This window comes from Rhyacophila brunnea, unplaced genomic scaffold (assembly GCF_057557595.1).
Source record: "Rhyacophila brunnea isolate RB1 unplaced genomic scaffold, BYU_Rbru_1.0 scaffold_8, whole genome shotgun sequence".
NCBI lineage: Eukaryota > Metazoa > Arthropoda > Insecta > Trichoptera > Rhyacophilidae > Rhyacophila > Rhyacophila brunnea.
In genome coordinates this window covers 42,157,618-42,168,394 of record NW_028233350.1, presented here as the reverse complement: position 1 = coordinate 42,168,394, position 10,777 = coordinate 42,157,618, and the positions used below count along the sequence as shown (strand labels likewise).

General features: G+C 33.7%; 1 protein-coding gene across 2 annotated transcripts in view; it reads left to right on the top strand.

Annotated features, from left to right (window-relative positions):
• Positions 1-4,908: 4,908 nt before the first annotated feature.
• Positions 4,909-10,777, top strand: part of LOC147064253 (uncharacterized) — a 96,890-nt gene continuing 91,021 nt past the window's right edge. For both annotated transcript variants that reach the window (XM_085958519.1, XM_085958517.1), the window contains exon 1: positions 4,909-5,258. The gene's annotated coding sequence lies outside the window, so the exon portion shown is untranslated. The remainder of the gene's footprint in view (positions 5,259-10,777) is intronic.

Sequence of the window (10,777 nt, the reverse complement as noted above, 5' to 3'; positions counted from 1 at the left end):
TTTAAGTTTAGTTCATTTTTCAATCATATTCAGCTGTATTGATCTATTTACGAAATTATGAAAAAATCTATGAGGAGACCCAGGTCTCTGTGAACTCGGCCATATTTATGAGAACCCTTTTATTCTTCAGTACCCATTAGTACGTCAATATTAACTTTACTGTCAAAACACGGTACAAGAAAAGGTGGGGGAGTACGGGATCCCACTTAATCCACGTGATTTTAAAATGATTAAGAAAGATTCGCCCGTTTAAACGCACATAAAAAGAGACGCTTACTGCAGTGCACAGTTGAGTAGCAAAGTATTGAAATGTTTGCCTTTAATAATTTTGTAAAGTAAATCGACAGCACATTTTTTTTCAATACATTTCCGTAAGGAAATCGACCAGGGAGAATCGATTGGTGAATATTTCAGATAAAATAACAAAAAAAAGGTAGGTGAGTTTCTTCGTTGAATAAAAAAATAGTTTATTATAGGTATTGTTATGTAACACTTATTTTACCACGTTTTATTAGCTCGTATTCTTGTTTGTCCAGTACAATTTTTTTTCTTGTTTGTCCAATACAAATCTTGCAATCGATTTTTAACTACTAGACATTTGAAACTTTTAGAATATGTCAGAACACGATAACAATGCATTCTTTTAATACTTTTAGCCATCTTTAAGCAGAATTGAATTCATTTTCAGTTAATTCTATTTTGTATGGAAAGTTATTTCGGAGAAAAAAAATCGAAATAAGTAAAACACTATTATTGGTTGCTAAGGGGGTCTTAGCAACTAAATTATTAATATATACATGCGTTACTATGGAAATCAATATGAAGTGTCAAAATGACATTTCAGTATTCTATATTTATTCAGTATTTCTATCAAGTACAAAAAAGTAATTATTAATACTTGCCAAGATTATATGATTCAACAAAAAATTTTAAAACGTGGTATATAAAAAGCTCTTTTTATGTTGCAATTATTTCTTTTGTGAACGCTTCGAATTTGTAAGTTGTCATGTTTTTATTATTTTTTAATTGTCAATAATACCGGTCTTGATTATTAATGAATAAAGTAGGTACCTACTGCTACTATATAATATTTATATTTACTTCATATTACTTAGTGTTTTTTTAAACATATGATTTTTTCAAAGTATTTTCTTTTTATATTCTCGTTTCGTGTGTAGGCCGTTATATTGTGTTTAGTTACCTGATCAATGTTTTGTTTTGATTAAGATACCGGTTCAATGATTGCGACCTGTATAATAATATGTATCTCAAAATGGTATCTCAATAATTCTCGATACTCGAACGGGAACCGTTAGTTTGATAGGCCTCCGGCATAAACACTCAGATTCGATCATTTTTATCCAATTTGCTATCAATCTATGAGTATAAAGTATAATAATATATTTGAGTTCCTATACCAAGACGTTGAACACGTCCTCTGGGATTGCCCGCTTATGGAACTCGAACGAGCGAAGCTGTTTGCCATAGTCCGTCCTCATACGGGCCTAATTGGCCACGGAGTTCTGATAGCAACCGAGGCCAACATGACATTCGAGAAATTTGCACCGTCGTATGGGAAGCGGGATAGTCCCGACTCCTCTGTAAACTCATTCATTTCAAACGGGCAGCAGAGCCAGTCCAAAACATTTTTTCCCCTTCTTTCTTCACTTCCTTCTTTAAGCACTACGGTGCATGGTTGTAGCTTCAGTCCCGTGCGGCTCCGTCTTGGGAAAGAGTGAGCACTTAAATTTACCACTTCTTTCAGACACGTTTATAGCATATGGAAGGCGGTCGTGCATATCCACGGTTGTGCATACATGGCGGGTGGTGGTTTGAACCTAGGTAATAATACGTATTCATATTTAGTAGGATACGGCCTTAGAGGCATAGTAGTAACCGAATATTCTCTCCATTTTCTAGGCATTCGATTTGCTGTCATCATGACTGAGGATCATGATCGCTATATAATAAATACTGCGGAATTCTGGTTCAGATTTCTTCTGCAATTCTTTTTTCGAATGCTATAGAGCAAGGGTGATTTATTTTCACGCAGATAACGCAATCGATTCATCAGAAGCTTTAAAAAGGGCCTCGAAACAGTTAAAACCAGTCATAGAATTATTAAATTATACCAAAATCTTCAGTAAATGTGTATTTCTCACTAATTAAGAAAATCCAATGTCCAAAACCAATATCAAACTGGTCCACAACATAACCACTCAAACAGATAGGCACTGACATACTTTTGCACAATAATGTAAACCACTAATATTATTATGTATCAATGTCTTCCTCAATAATAATTAATTTTTATTAAAGGGTGTGATATCTGGTGTTAATTGCAATTTTTATCATGGAGGGTCACAAAATCAGTCAGTGCGTCGGGCCTCCAAGTCCCTAAGCCCGCCAATGATATTGAGTATAACTTCTCTCCACCTCATCGGCGTTTGCCCATTGCTACTTTTACCTGGCATACTGCCTAAAACAATAATTAACCTTTCAAGGCCTTCTCGGCCACGGGAAACAGTGTGTCCGAAGACTTGTATAATGACAAACAAGCATGCAGAGGATAGTTTCTAACTCTAAGTGATGCTCAGCTCTTGTAGACATGAGGCATTGGTTCTGGGGTCTTCCTAGGATACCTTCAGCGCCCGTTGCCACCACCATCTCGAATAAGTTCAGCATTTTCTTTTTCTTGGTTTGTAATATCCAGGATTCCACATCAGCATGGAAAACACTTAGGTTTGCAATATCAATGTATTTGTATTGCTTTACATATTATTATGATTTCTTCAAGTAGGTTTGATATTGTCTTGTATGGTAAAATAAAAAAGTGTAAACAATAAATACCTAGGCATAGTGTAATCACCAGCCCAATAAAATGGTCGAAATCGACTAGCTATTTAATATTCACTCTTCGTCTTCCTTGCCTCATCTTGAAAGAGGAATCTGACCACTAGGAAGGGTACACTCTAGGGCTCTGAACCAGCTGTTTCAATTTCATTCCGTATCATGCCAGCATTTATGGTGTTTATACCAGCACTCGAAATGGAGAATTTTACGAACCGGAGCGCTCGGTAATTTTATGAAAATATTAACATATTTATCTAATTTTATGTGTTTTATAAAAAATAAGTGTGTGATTTTTTGTTATATTATGGCCATTCTAGCTCAAATGGCAAAATTATTTTTTCATGAGATGGAACGACAATGTTGCCGATTTTACGACCCGGAACGGCGCTCCGGTGCGTTCCGGTCCATTTCGAGCCCTGGTTTATACTCATACTAACAATTATTTATTTCGGATCTCGGACAATTTGACGCCACACAGATGATCACCTACATGAGTCACAAAAGTTCTCAGCTTTCCGAAGCTCGACGTTCGCGCCGTAACGTTCTCAACCTTTTTGACGTTCACTACCACAGAAGTTTTCAATATTTGGGGCCTGACCTCCACTTTCACGACGTTCTTAACTTTTTGGAACCCGCTGCACGGCGTCCAATCGCCACATTCTTTTCTTACACGTCTTTTCATGGAACAAATTCTAGTATTAAATTTCAAAGCTTTCTCATCCTTGCGAGCTTAAATACATGTACGTTATCTCAAGCTGACAGAAGGCATTCTTTCCATAGTGCGAAGCTTTTAAAGTATCGAAACATTGGTTGTGTGGCACACCCAACTCTCTACCCGAATCTTTCGTTTGCCAGTGTCTTATCTACTATCTCAGAGGAAAAAATATTTTCTATAAATGAATACTAGTACCATAATAATAATGTATCATGTAAATGTAAAAGTATTTTACGAGCTAGAATAATAGTCCCATATTTATTACCTCGCTGTCATTAACTGTCATGCTTATTTTTAATATATTGTAAATATTCAACCATTAAAATCCGGTCGTCTCGATTAACCATGACAGTTAATATTATATAAACCGCAATACTGTCATCAGGAACGTAGATACCCGAAATACTCGTTACTCACTATCCGATCCTACCTGTTCCGTACTCATCATTCGAGTATTCGTGACTAGGGATGTATAAAGAACAAATAATGTCAATACTCGGTATCGCTATTGTATGCAAAGAAAGTATTGAAACGTATCGGTATCGAAAGATGTCTATGAGACTTATATTTTATGTTTAAAGCTGCCATTTTAAAATAATAGTATCACTAAAAATCAATAATTAATTATTCAAGACGTTTAGAACATGGCGTGATGACACAAAGTAACAGCATTAAAAATACTTAATAAAAACAGTATAATATTATGAAAACTAGATACAAAAATCTTTTAAAGGTACATAAGAGTGCACCGAATATGTTACGTATACATTATTTTAAGAATTTATAAAACAGCGTCTGCATAAACTTGCTCTCACGAATTTGGTTGAATACAGTTATTGCCCTTCCGTTTGGCAACGTATGTTTTGTTGTTTGTGTTGAATAACGACGATGTCACATCGACGTATTCGATACGCTTTAAGGCGAGTCGAGTTTTGACGTGAGAGCCGGCTATAAGGGATCGCCAACTAGTTCCTTCAGCAACTTCATCCAGCAGTGGATCGACCCCGGCTGAAAAATATATATATATAGGTATAATATGAGGCACCAAGTCCAAACGGCCTTTTATCCTTGTCATCTGTAGTACTCGCGTTTGTATAGCTGTTAACAAAGAGCATAATATGGCTCTTCGTCGTGGTCTGAATCGTGTCATGTTTAGGACAAATTATTATGGCGGTTACAATAGATACATGGTATCTATATCAATACTTTTTGACATCTCTGTTCGAGAGTGAAGAGTTATTCCGTGCGGCCGCGTAAAGTAATGCGCTCTCTCTCGCCTGAGCGAAAATAATAATAATTCATTCGACCGAGAGTTTTCATTGGAAAACGACTCGAAATTTAGAGTCAGACGAACGTCCGAAGAGTGCGGTAGTTTTTTTTGCGCGCAGCGCTCAGATATTTACGATTTTATTTAATTTTCAAAATGTTTTTATTTTCCTTTTTAAACTAACAACCGGTAATTAACCATAATAATAAAGATGCTTTTATTAGCCGAAACGAAATCGTGAATCAATAATAGTGCGATCGAACTTTACGTTTTTTTTTATTATTATATATTAATTAATTATACGAAGCTTCAATTAGTTTTAAGAACTTATTAATTGAAAGATTCGGCGTACTTTTTATATTAAGTTTGTGGCTTATGGCTGATTGGATTATCTGAGTAGGTGTCAACAGTTCATATTAAAAGGTGAGTCTTATTTATAATATTATAATACATACTTTAAAACATGTTTTACAAGATAGTATATAGGTACATAATTATATGACATAATATTTGTATACTTACTTATCTCTTTCGTGTTTACTTGTCACAAAATTCCACGTCAAAATTTAATATCAGCATTTAAAATTCTGTATATATTTAAATTAATGAAACGTCGCGAGCTTTCTTTGAAGTTTATTAAAGTTCAGTCGAGCTTTCGTTATTCCAATGAAAGTTTTGTAAGTCGGTGTGTATTGAATTATTCAACCATTATTTTTTATTGTTTTAATGAAATTTTAACTGACTAAACTCGAATAGCGATATATATAGCACATTTTAATACATACTTAATCATTATTAATAAACCATTTCTTTATTCAACGAATATTTCACAAGATTTTGAGTATGTAACATTCCATATTATATTGAACATACATAACTTGATAACACGTCACATAGGTATAATATACCCAATAGAAACATCATATTTGAAAAAAATACGATGCTCGACAGGATTTGACCCCGTGTAACCAACCACTGGTATTGCGCCAGATAGTCAATACTAACGCAATTTGATAAACATTTCATATAGGACCTACCAGTTTAAATTGTCGCAATTAGATATGAGGCCCGTAGCATAATTGGTTAATGCACAGTGACGCGATACCAGTGGTTATACGGGTTCAAATCCCGTCGAACATCGTATTTTTTTGTGCAACATACTTAGGTAGGTACCTACTTACTTCAATTCGAATTATAAAAATGGAAAATATTATTCTTTCAATTATTTATATTGACACTTTTGACTAAGTATATTAAATTATATTAGTGTACCTGATAGCAGCATTGAATTCCAATAATATATGTTAAATGACTTTAGATGTGGTCTAGTTTTTTTTTCTTAGGTATCTCAATAATATTAATTAATATTACTTTACCTATTAGGATTAGGTACTAACGCCGAATGTTTAAAACAAAGTATAATATACTAAATAGTATTTAATAATATATTCTTTACAACACTATGACAGGCAAAGAAGACCAATGACAGTAATGTATTTAGTAATAGATGTAAAACAATCACAAACACCCAGGCTTTGAGAAAATCGCATAAATATATTGTGACTTCACCGGGAATCGAACCACGAGAGCCGCTATATTACGAGAGCGATAATATATTAGATACCAACCTAATCACATGTTACAGTAATATAATTATTTAAATAACAAGAAACGCATCAATGAAGATGCCGAAATACGAATTCGAGTCTTTAAGGCCCTCCAGTTTTTACCTAATACCATTCTTATTACATTACATCACATCACTATGTTTTTTCGTATTATATGGGCCTCAACAGAGTAGAGGTTGTAGACTGTTGTTTTTACGAGAAATGGATGTTAGCCACTTGCTCAACATAAAACAAAGTGATGAAAAAATACTTGTGGATTCGCCAGACCCGGTATTCGAACCCGGGATGTACGACATGTTACCGCTCGGTCATCGTGACTCAAATTGTCTCTAAACTATCGACCGTATACCTACCACTTGACTTATTAGTGCATGCAGCATTATCAGATTGAAAAGTCAGTCATAGACTACCTTGTTAATAAACATCATTCTGGGACAGTTCATACTGACTTCATTCTTTCTTATACAGATAAATACATAATAAATATTTTAATTATATTTTTTCATTACAATACGGGTACATACATATTCAAAATTTGTATTTAAACTATTTTGTTAACCGTAACGCATGTCCAATGTCATATTAAGATTTGTATGTATAAGTCTTCTGAGCCTTATAATATTTAAATCAATACCTACAAACAAGGCATTAAACTTACTGACGTATAATCCATGATAATACATTTTGTGATTTAATATTTAATATAATATTTTGAATATCTTTTTATTTGACCATGTCTGGGTTTGTATCAACAGATTTTTATTTTTACAAGTTATGGGTGTTAACTACTTGCTTAATCTATTAGGCCCATACTCTGACTCTAAACACACATTAGAAAACAATAGTGTATTTGTCAGACTACGTATTCGAACCAGGGAGTCCTGGGACCCACTACATTATAAACCGACTCGTTAGCAGCTCTGCTATCGTGGGCCACCAGCTAATTAATACCTGCTAATATTTAGTAGCATCTTGCAACCAAATTTCAATAATAATTCAAATGTCTAATGGCAAACCGGTATTTTTTCTACTTTTTATATCACAATGATGAGACAAGGCTTATCCAATACTTCAGGCCGAGCATGCAAATTAGAACGATCAGTAGGTAAGTTTGTTTATCGAATTTTAATTTCCGAGTCCCATTGAACTTTGACCGATAATACAACTATACATAGTTTATTAAATTTACAGATCTATTAAATAACACTATTTAAAATACTCGAGTTTGTTATAAGTAGTAGGTAAGGCCGTCGATAGAAACAGTACGGATATAGTAGGTATCGAAGTAGTGGTCAAAAAGTACCTATATATAATAATTATTCGACAGCCATTTAGGGATTGCAATACGGGTATTCAATTATTTATCGATACCGAAATACCGGTTTCAAAAATCCAAAATACCGGTATTTCCGGTATTAAGAAAGCATACACGTTTCTATTTTCCGCAAATGAATTTAATGGTTTTTTTTCATTACTTACTACTATATTGTATATTAAATTTAGTGTATAAGTTTTATGCTGCCAAAACGCAAATATAACATAACATTATATCGCACCCGGGGAATAATAGTGGCACAACTCGAAAATCTTGTTTTTGCAGGAGAGCAGTTTGAATATTTGATTTTGATGTTTTAAATCGGGTCTTTTTTTAATTTACTTTTAGCGTGAAGTTAGTACACTTGAGTCATCTCATTTTGAATGTTATCCGCAATAACAATGGCACAATGATCATTGTGCCACTATTTCTGCTTGAATTCAAGTAAAATGTTGTAATCTGATAATGAAAAAAATGCCTTTTAAGGCCACCATTATATTTTTAAGAATTATGCCGCTATTTGTGCGGATAGAGATGATATCTTGGAACATTTCTGCATACTTAACTAAAAAATGACAAATTTGGACTTGTGCCACTATTATTCCACGGGTGGGATATTATTAACAAAAGTTAATAATCCTAAAACAAAACCCCTCAAAAAATTCTTATAGAATTAACATATTTAGAAAACGAAAATATTCGAAGCAAACATTTCCACTTATTCTATAATTATTGATCCAACGTTGGCAGTACATCCAACAAACGTTGAATTTGAGAAATATTTTCCTGTACCCGGACTTAATGGGGAAAATTATCAGTTCTAAAGTATTATGATCTATACATATTTATATAGGTCAACATAATAAATATAGGTAGGTACTTAAGGTTGTTATAAAATAGTGTCTTTAATCTTACTTCTATTTTCTATAATATATTTTGACGAATACCAGTATCAATACCGGTATTGATATATTCGTTCGGTATTGCAATCCCTAGTACCATTATTTGTAACTAATACATAAATAATCGTTCTAACTTCAATATCCAATCTCGTATCAACTCTATAATAACAATTGTGTTGGTATACTGAACCAATGAAGCCGGAAAACTTTGTTGTGTATTTAGATCAGAGATTCCTAATGTTATTTGGGCCACGAGAACTTTTCAAAAAATAAAATAATTCTCAACGTCCTCCTGGAAATCTACCTTCAAACATAAATGTGCAAATTTTAATTACAAATTGTCATTCTTTAAGTATCTACAAAATTAATAGATACAAGTAATATGATACGCAGTAAATAAGATGCTCTGATGGTTAAATTAATTTTTTTTTGTTATTTTATCATATTCATAACATAACCAACATAGAAGCATTCGCATTAGGCAATTAAAATTGTAATACCTAATGAAACATATTAAGAATAATATGTTATTTTCAACAATATAATAAACATTATAGTTCGTCACGTAAACGTAATGCCGGGCAATAATGTCGCACGACATGTTGCCAATGTGGACCCGGCATTACGCTTATTCAATATTTTAGGGTAATTGTTACGCTTTGAGTTTCTTGGTTTTATGGCTTAAAATAATAAAGCAAAGCCTATTTCAAAATTGCTAACACTCCCGGTAGGGTAAGCCAGTTCACATTAATTGTGTGTTCCTGATCATATTATGATACTCTTCTTAAGTTTCTATCAGTGTGTTAACTGTCAATTTATGGTGGAAATGCATTGTAATAAAAAACGCAAATTTATTGTATCAAAAGTGGAATCAGTACAATAAAATGTGCGTTTTTTTATTAAAATTAATAATCATATAAGTCTTTAAGTAGGTACTGATAAGTACCTCACACATTCAAAACCCTGCGTCGAAATGTAGTGTATAAGGGTATAGCATATCGTAATTTTATTTATTAATCTGTTCTGTGTGCTCAACCTATTAATTAGGTCCATACTCGACACAAATTGAAAATCAATATGTGTATTTTCCAGACCCAGGATCCAGGGACCCACGATATTATAATCAGACGCGACCCCCATAGTCTACCTACTTCAAAAATTCGCTCTTCGCCACTGGTAGTATGATTCTAGTCCAGGGTTAGCGAACCTTTTTACGTACGCGTGCCAAAATTTCCCAAATATTATTTTTCGACTGTCTTACGTGCCGAGCAGTTTTTCATGGGTAAAAAATAGTTTTTAAGAATTCTATTAAAAATGATAATGTTCTAGATACCACTCAAAGAGCATACATAACACACATATAGCTTTATCACTTTGTTCAATTACGCCATACATTTCGGTCCACCAATTTTGAAACTGTCTGCCAGAATTACAGCTCCACCATGTTATTGTTTCTTATTTGTTACAGCCATTTTTGGGCATAAATGAAATTGTTTATTACTGCATTACTTAGTTTAGTTATTTACGCACAAATTTACATCAGAATTGCTCCGATCAGATAAGGCATTCTTTCGATGCAGTGATCTCAAAAGCATTGTAAATCGATCACAATCATCAGAAGTTCGCGGCTCGGTTTACCCCCACCGCCTGATGAGATTAATGCGATTATAATATTATATGTGACGCATAAAGCATAAGGGCCGATTGAAGCAATTATATATTTACAACAAACTCAATGCTTATTCCTGAAGAGTGTTTGGTACAGTTCTGTTATGAGGAATACAGCGGAAAACACATTTTGAAAATACCCGACATACTGGATTATTTGTTAGTTTGGGTCAGGTCAGGTTGACCTGTGTGTCCCTGATAACTATCTTAGAAGTAGAGACCACCAGTTGTTTATTCTCCCAAGGTGCAGAACCAACCTGCCACTGGTAATGCCAATTGGGAGAGTGATAACTATGTTCAACGAAATTGCTTCGGGTGTTGATATATTCCACCTACGTGAGAATGAGTTTAGGTGGATGTTGTTTTATAAATTCTTAAAATAGGGTCTGCTTAACTCATCCGGTGTACTTCCTTGTACCTATCTAATTA